Genomic DNA, 6000 nt, shown 5'->3' with positions numbered 1-6000 from the left:
CTGACTTCTCACTGATTAAGGGTGGGAGATGATAGCTAAGAGACCAGGGAGAAGATCAGGAGTGGACCAAAGAAAATGACCACAGACAAACTCCCAAGTGGATTAACCTATATGGAGAAAAGAGTGAGGTGATGATGGCAGCTAAAGTGAATCAAGTGCTTACTACATGCCAGGCTCTGCATTAAGGCTTTATCTGAATTGCTGCATTTAACCCTCACAACAAACCTTTGAGTTAAGCACTGTAACTGAGCCCATTTTATAGATAAGAAAATCCGAGCTTAAGGAAGTTAATAACTTACTCAAGTTCAAATAGATGGAAGTGGCAAAATTCAGGTCTCAGACTTCAGAGCTCAAACCCTTTAACTGCCTCTTCTAGAGAAATACAGAGCAACCCCAGGCTCAAACTCTGTCCCTAATTTACTAATACCTAATTCTCTTGGGGTGGGCCTGGGGAGATTTTCCACTTTTAGAAAGAAAGGAAAGGAAACTACTACCAAAATTATGTCCTCCATTTTAGGAAAGCAACCAGCCCCGATAAATTTAATAAGATCTAATCACTTCTTGATCTTTTCTGGAGGATCTGACCATATGTCTCCGTTTTAGGATTCCCCACCCTCAACACATGCCCTTGATTTCCCTCACTCTTGGGAAATTCCTCCTGTTGCCAAACCTCAATCCATCCCATTGAAGTAGAGCCTTTTGGGTTCTGGCTAATACTCACTCCCACCCAGGCTGTCTGTCGAGGAGCGGGTGAGTAGGGACTTAATGACATGCTTTCCTTAACCATCTTCCAAACCTATCATCTAAGAGAGATTCATCAACAACACCCAAGCAAAGTAGGTTAGTGGGATGAGTCCACTACCTGTTTAGGAATTAGAAAAGCTAAGAAATTCTTACCAAGATTTGGGACTCAAGGGTTTTAATCCTAGTTCCTCCTGTATCACATGGCCTTCAGGATGTTGCACAACCACTCTGGTTGTCCATCTTCTCCTTAACTTCCCTCTACCCTCATCTCTGCTGGCAGAATGAAGGCGGAGTTTTGCCTTACTTCCCACAGAACTAATTAAAGTCTGCAGAGTACTTTGAGTATGTTCAGAGTGGAATCCTTGCCAAGACAGAATTACAGGCGGGAATGGCAAGGATGGGAATATACTAAAACAAGGATAGTTGAACTGTTCTCAGGAAGGTTCCGATGAGCCTCTTTCCACTATGAATCTTAAAGTTCTTTCTCTATTGCTTGCTCAGCCATCTCAGAGAAGAGTTCACTTCTTTTCCCCTTTCACAGCCTCAGATACAAGGCTAAATGGTACCCAAGTTCTGAAGCTCCATCTGCCCTTTCCCCTCAAAGTAACACACAGACTCCTTCAGATAACACCTTCTTATGAAAAGGAAATGATTGGAATATATCTTAGTCTGGAGCAAAGTCCTCAGATGCAGGATGTTGATTGTCATATTTTCTGGGCTTTCAACCATGGTTAATTAACCACTGCTCTGGAGCTTCTGCTCTAGCATGGCACCTCTGGTAGGGGGGGATTAAACAATTCCTTTCCCAGGAGAAGTTTACCTGTGAAGGCAAAACACACACAATAAAAGAACAACTACACAGCAACATGTTAATATAGGCAAATAAAATAGCACTGGAGGGATTAGGGTTAGACTTTAGAGATACTTACTACCACAACAGCTGTTACAGATTCCTTCTTGGTGGTAGGGTTAGGGATATCCCTATTGGAAAGCAGGGTCCTTTAGGCTTTAATACTCATCACTCCTGTTACAAAAGCCTCAGTTTTGGGGCTATTATATCCTGCTTTTAAGCAGGTCAGCTGTACTTTGGGTGTTTCTCCCTTTCTTCTCTCACCATCCTATAAAACATTTTCTGGCTCCATTTCCCCCATTCCCATATCCTGAATAGCAAAGGCTTCCTAACCATCCAGATCAAGCTCTCCCCTTGGGGGCCGTATCATGGAACCAGCTGATAAGCTGCCAAGTGAAGGTGGCAGTGCTGTTGAATATTCTTTTTAGTACATGTCTCAAATGAGCAAATGCTGACCTCATGGGGCAAGGAGGATGAGAGATGGGAGAAGCGTCTACACATCATAAATTCTCAGGGATTAAGTTTCATATCCTTTAAACCAAAGGCTTCCAAGGCTTTTTGCCATTTTAGAAAAGGCTTTCTATTATCTCAATTGTCCACACTTCCGGTAGCAAACTGTAACACTGACAGCCCTAACAGAGTTCTGATGTAGTGTGGGAAGGTATTCTCTGAGGGATCTGACCTAACATAAAGGGCTTTTCTAGGAGGAATGCAGATCAGGAGGGATTTGTTTCATTCTAGTCCTCACCAAATGATAAAGTACAGATGGACAAGCCCAAGAATGCTGGGTAACAGAAACAAGCCTGGCTGAGAGGAAACATTTGCTACAAATGATTCCAAAAATGGGTCATATACACATAGAAAATCGCAAAAATGAACAGACATAAGTGGGAAATAATCAGCTCTTGCCAGGAGTGTATCCTCATCAGAAGAAGAAACAACAGAAAAAGGAACTCTAGCTTGGGGGAGGGCAGGTTATGGAGCTGGCCCCACCACCAGATCACCCTGCAACTGCGTTTCAGACCAAAGGTTTGTGTTTTCAGACACACAACATTCATGCCTGCAGCCCCAGAAGAGAAGGTTCTACTAAATGTGCAGGCTCAACCAAGTCTAATAGAAAAAATTTTCTCCTCCAGCCCTGTTCTACTTACTCTACAGGGTTTCTCTTCTTCCCTGTGACCTGCAGGGTGCACTTACATTCCTGATCTTTTTTTTTTTCAAACTATGTATAAGGCTGTTTGGATTCCACTGGATCACTTACAGAAAGTGGATGAACAAAACCTTACTAGAGAGCAAGCTCCTCTGATATAATAAATCAAATAACATATTTCATGAACTTGAAATGGCAGATAGGCCATTTCAATTATAATTATTTGATGCTGGGGCAGGGGCCCTACCCTAAAACCTCCTGTGGAATTCAATAATATCAAAAAATAATATGAAAGAACACCAGAGCCCAGAGAAACTTACAGTTGAGACAGGGAAACAAAACACAGAGACACATGAGATCAATCACAAAGTTCACATAAATCTAGGCGAAGTTACATAGCACATACTAGAAGAGGAGAGTGAGACTAGACTCAGCCTTATTCTTCTTAACTACCATTTTGGAGCAATCACTGTCAGCCAGGCACAGTGGTGAGGAAGTACGTTTCATCCTTCTTTTAATCCCCACCAGCCGTTGTGGTAAGTGTTCTTACCACCATTTCAGAGAAAAGATTAGGTAACTTGCCCTACTAAGACAGAGCGTGAACTGGAACTCTCCTGGATCGAAACCCAGACCTATGTGACTCAAAGCTTGTGCCTTTAACCACTACCCCATGTTGCCTCCTTCTTCAGAACTTTCTACCTTGAGAGAACTCTTTCTTTGCCTGAGAAGAAGTTTACAACTCAGATACAGTGAAGGCAGAGGAATGAACTGTATGGGTGTCTAGGTTTCAGTTGCCTGATTGGCCCACCTAGGTCTAATCTGTGGGCTGAAGTAAGAACAAAACTACAAGCTCAAAAGATGCTAAGGCTCCACAACCTTCCAGGAGCCTTGGGTGGAAAGGCACTTTGAGAAGTCATTTTGCTGTTTCCATGTGGAAGCCTCTTTAGACTCCATGGGATGCACTTTAGAAAAGTGGATGAACTACACAATAATACCGAGTAAGCTCCCTCGACACTGAAGATCACATACAGCATTTTGTGAACCTCTAGATTGATTAGTCCTCAATGTAGCTGTCATTCATATGGAAATTAACAGAAAGAGATATTCTGGGGGTCTCCCCATTGACTTTCTCCATTGGCATGACCAGTTTTTCCATATGTCTAGACTCAATTCTTGCTGATGCTTAAGGTAAGCATGAGAGCTTTACTTGGGCTAGGGAACACTCCACATACACCTTGTGGCACATAAAACCATGTAACATGGTGTTGCCTTCTGAGAACTCATGCCCTTATATACAGGAAATGACAGTAGAGGCAGGACTTGATGTAGGAAGAGTATGTAAAGAGCCATGGTCCTTGGTGCCAAGAGCCACTTCAGTTAATGGTATTTACCCAGATGTTAATGGAGCCACAAGCTATTTGAGAAAGTCTTAGGCAAGAAGACAGGGCACTTGGGTCCTGTGCTCACTTTGTGCTTCTAGCCCACCTTCTCCCAGCATTCATGGAACACTTACTGAGCACTTTTTTTTTCCTGCTCTCCCTCGCCCCTCCCCTTTGGTAACCTCTAGTCCCTTCTTGGAATCTGTGAGTCTGTTGCTGTTTTGTTTCTTCAGTTTTGCTTCGTGTTATATTCCACAAATGCAGGAAATCATTTGGTACTTGTCCTCCGCCTGGCTTATTTCACTGAGCATAATATCCTCCAGCTCCCTCCATGTTGTTGCAAATGATAGGATTTGTTTCTTTCTTATGGCTGAATAGTATTCCATTGTGTATATGTACCACATCTTCTTTATCCATTCATCTACTGATGGACATTTAGGTTGCTTCATTTCTTGGCTATTGTAAATAGTGCTGGATAAACATAGGGGTGCATATATCTTTTTGAAATTGAGAAATTATATTCTTTGGGTAAATTCCTAGGAGTGGAATTCTTGAGTCAAATGGTATTTCTATTTTTAGTTTTTTGAGGAATCTCCATATTGCTTTCCACAACGATTTGAACTAGCTTACATTCCCACCAGCAGTGTAGGAGGGTTCACCTTTCTACAAATACTGACCAGCATTTGTTGTTCTTAATTTTTTCAATACTGGCCATCCTAACTGGTGTGAGGTGATATCTCATTGTGGTTTTTATTTGAATTTCCCTGATAACTAGTGATGTGGAGCATCTTTTCATGTGCCTGTTGACCATCTGAATTTCTTCTTTGGAGAAGTGTCTGTTCAGATCCTCTGCCCATTTTTTAATTGGGTTATTTGCTTTTTGGGCGTTGAGACATGCGAATTCTTTATATATTTTGGAGGTTAACCCCTTGTTGGATATGTCATTTACAAATATATTCTCCCATACTGAAGGATACCTTTTTGTTCTGCTGCTGATGTCCTTTGCTGTATAGAAGCTTTTTAGTTTGATGTAGTCCCATGTGTTTATTTTTGCTTTTGTTTCCCTTGCTCAAGGAGATATGTTCAGAAAAAAAGTTGCTCATGTTTATATTCAGGAGATTTTTGCCTATGTTGTCTTTGAAGAGTTTTATGATTTCATGACTTACATTCAGGTCTTTGATCCATTTTGAGTTTACATTTGTGTATGGTGATAGACGATAATCCAGTTTCATTCTCTTGCATGTAGCTGTCCAGTTTTGCCAACACCAGTTGTTGAAGAGGCTGTCATTTCCCCATTGTATGTCCATGACTCCTTTATCATATATTAATTGACCATGTATGCTTGGGTTTATATCTGGGCTCTCTAGTCTGTTCCATTGGTCTATGAGTCTGTTCTTTTGCCAGGACCAAATTGTCTCAATTACTGTGACTTTGTAGTAGAGCTTAAAGTCAGGGAGCATAATCCCCTGAGCTTTATTCTTCCTTCTCAGGATTGCTTTGGCTATTCAGGGTCTTTTATGGTTCCATATGGATTTTAGAACTATTTTTTCTAGTTCACTGAAGAATGTTATTGGTATTTTGATAGGGATTGCATTGAATCTGTATATTGCTTTAGGCAGGATGGCCATTTTGACAATAGTAATTCTTCCTCTCGATAAGCACGGAATGTGTTTCCATTTATTGGTATCTTCTTTAATTTCTCTCATGAGTGTCTTGTAGTTTTCAGAGTATAGGTCTTTCATTTCTTGATTAGGTTCATTCCTAGGTATTTTATTCTTTTTGGTGCAATTGTGAATGGAATTGTTTTCCTGATTTCTCTTTCTTCTAGTTCATTGTTAGTGTATAGGAATGCAACAGATTTCTGTGTATTAATTTTG

Source organism: Manis pentadactyla, chromosome 10 (assembly GCF_030020395.1).
Source record: "Manis pentadactyla isolate mManPen7 chromosome 10, mManPen7.hap1, whole genome shotgun sequence".
Classification (NCBI taxonomy): domain Eukaryota; kingdom Metazoa; phylum Chordata; class Mammalia; order Pholidota; family Manidae; genus Manis; species Manis pentadactyla.
Note: the sequence above shows the minus strand (reverse complement) of the source record.